This window comes from Crocuta crocuta, unplaced genomic scaffold (genome assembly GCF_008692635.1).
Source record: "Crocuta crocuta isolate KB4526 unplaced genomic scaffold, BGI_CrCroc_1.0 scaffold234, whole genome shotgun sequence".
Classification (NCBI taxonomy): Eukaryota; Metazoa; Chordata; class Mammalia; order Carnivora; family Hyaenidae; genus Crocuta; species Crocuta crocuta.
Window position 1 is genome coordinate 2,180,503 of NW_027529647.1, and position 2,780 is coordinate 2,183,282.

General features: G+C 61.2%; 1 protein-coding gene across 1 annotated transcript in view; it reads right to left on the reverse strand.

Annotated features, from left to right (window-relative positions):
* Nucleotides 1-2,780, reverse strand: part of FLYWCH1 (FLYWCH-type zinc finger 1) — a gene marked incomplete at its 5' end in the record, with an annotated part of 12,543 nt that overhangs the window by 6,583 nt on the left and 3,180 nt on the right. The gene's annotated exons all lie outside the window — the stretch shown is intronic.

Genomic DNA, 2,780 nt, shown 5'->3' on the forward strand with positions numbered 1-2,780 from the left:
GGGCTCCATTCCTGAGCCAAGGAGTGAAGGGAGGCAGGAGATGGGGGAGGCGGAGGCCCTGAAGGCAGAAATCTGTCTCCCCACCTCGGGTGCCTGCAGGAAGGCGGCCCCTTCCCACACCACTACTTATCCTTGGCTCCCGGGGCCAGGCAAAGGGGGTGCACACGGCAGTGCGGGCCTTGCCGAGTGGAAGGGACAGGTATTGGCCCTTGGGGATGTGGCTCAGGAGTGAAATGGGTGTCAGGGTGAAGTTGTGTGCAGCGGGTGAGCTGTGGGGCCGAAGAAGCACCCGCTCCCCGTGGGTGGGAACGTGACCTGAGGGCGGTGGCCGGAAGCAAGAACTAGCGGACAGACACCACGTCTCGGAGTGTTGAGGGTGAGGACCCAGAGGGAGGCTGTGCCTGGGCGCACGGGGTGGGGGGGACCACAGTGGGAGCTGGAGACTGACTGGGGAGTCTGGGGGGTGACTGTGTTCCGGGGACAGCAGCAGTCAGTGCAATGGGGTATATGACATGGCCCTGAAGTGACCTGGCATGACACAGCATGACAACATGCACTGAAGTGACAAAGGCACAGTACCCCAGGCCTGGAGCAAAGATGCACCCAGAACATCAGAGGTGGGGAGACGGGGCATGTGGTCACAGCCCGGTGGGGAAGCCACTGAGGACCCGAGAGCCCAGGGGCCATGCCCAAGATGGCGGGGATGCGGAGTCCCTCTGAAGGTGGCGTCTAGGGCAGGGGGACTGGGGGAGCAAAGAGCCCAGGGCTAGAGGTGGTGGAAGTCTGTCCTGCAGGCCCGCACTTCCCGCCCATCGCCCCTGGCAGCTCCCAGAACCCCGCCCAGTGGGTGCCCCGGCTGTGGGCACTGGCGAGCCTGCGGCCCCGCAGCGGCAAGGCCTGGGGCCTCGAGCCAGAGTTGCCACTCACGGCCGCAGCCACCTGACCGCAGGCCCCCATCGGCGCCACATCCCAAGCTTGTCAGCCTTGCCTTGGGCATCAGCAGCTGGGCACGGGTCACCCGACATTCTAGACGAGCTTTACCCGGAAGGAAGAGACCAAAACAGACACACGGAGAAAGGGCACGCGGGGAAAACGAGGCCATCGCCAGGGGCAGGAGTCCGGGGCCTGCCGTCCTGAGGCCATGGAGTGCAGACAGTTGTCCAGATATGACATCAGAAATGCAGACATTAGAGGCAAAGGCTGGGAGACAAGACGCAGGGAGGGTCCCAGGCAGTCAGGCCGGACGACGGACATCTGACCGACAGGCGCAACGGAGGGAAACGGGCAGGGAGCAGAAGTCACAGAGGAGCAGGGCAGAGTCACGCTGAGGGAGGGGACTGGGTCTCCGGGCCCGAGGCCCCGGCATAGCCAGGTATCCCGGGGATGGAGACGCGACCCCCAGTCATCAGCAAAGACGCATCCCGTGCATGGGACCAGTCCTCCCGGAGCCGCGGCCGGCCAGGACCCGGGCCAGACAGCCCAGGGAAGGCCTTAGCCCAGGAGCCCGCCGGCCCCCACAGGTGGGTCTCTGCAGCAAGGTGAGGGGGTCAACCAAGCAAGAGAAAGGGGCCCAGGAGAGGGGCCCCTGGGGGACGGGAGCCCAAGCTGGGGCCGCCTGCTGCCTGGCCACCGCGTGCTGAGGACACTGGACGAGGCCAACGTAGAGAGCAGCTGCCGAGGGCAGAGGGCGGAGAAAACAGCCTCGGGAAAAGGACCGGGTGCCCTGCAGGTGACTGCCCCCCCTGCTGAACAGGAGACAGACCACCACAGGGGCACTGGGAGGGAGGGGCCGTGGCCAGGGCCCCTGCGCTCTCCTCGTCAGCAGGCCGAGAGACTTGAAAACCAGCTGAAAGCAGCAGAGGCACAGACCATCCTATGAGCGGCTGGTTACCTGGGGGAGTAGGGGTGAGGACTCCTTGTGCCTTGCGACCTCTTCCCCTGTACCCAGTCACATGGAAATGGAATAAAAAATGAGAATCAGAAGGAAACAAAATCAGGGACACCTGGGTGGTTTACTCTCTCTTTGCTTCTCCCCAGCTCACTCTCTCTCTAAAGAAATAAAATAAAAAAAAAAATCAGATCTCAAGTTTGAGGGAACTTTGGGGCCAAGAAAACTTTATAAAAAAAAAAAAAGGTTTATTACTTATTTTTGAGAGAGGGAGACAGACAGAGCGGGAGCAGGGGAGGGGCAGAGAGAGGGAGACACAGAGTCCCAAGCAGGCCCCAGGCTCCGAGCTGTCGGCACAGAGCTCGACACGGGGCTGGAACTCACGAACCCTGAGATTGAGACCTGAGCCGAAGTCTGACGTTTAAGCAACTGAGCCCCCCACGTTCCCCGGGGCCAAGAAGACGCTAAAGACAACTCCACTTACTCAGAAACCCAGAGGAACGCGGGCCCCTGAAGGACAGGCGGGCGGCCCTCGCACACAGACCGGGAGCCGGGTGGGGGGACCAGACTGGGCCCCAGTGCTCTTCTTAGCAAGAGGATGAGGGGAATTCCGACCAGAGAGACACAACACAGGGTGGACAAAGATAAAAAGCAGGGCTCTGACCCTTGTCACGGGTCCCTTAGGGACCATGACATTTCTGGAGAACTTCAGGAGGAGAGTAGAAATGTCACCTCCCACCCCTAAGCCACTTGGTCTGTAGGATGTGCTTGCTACAGACACGTGTCAGCCACTCACAAAAGCCACTTGTATAATTAGCTTCTCTGTAACTCTTGCAAATTCATAAGAAAAAAGGGGGAAGAGGCGGAGGAAGAGGAGGGGGAGCCGGGGTTT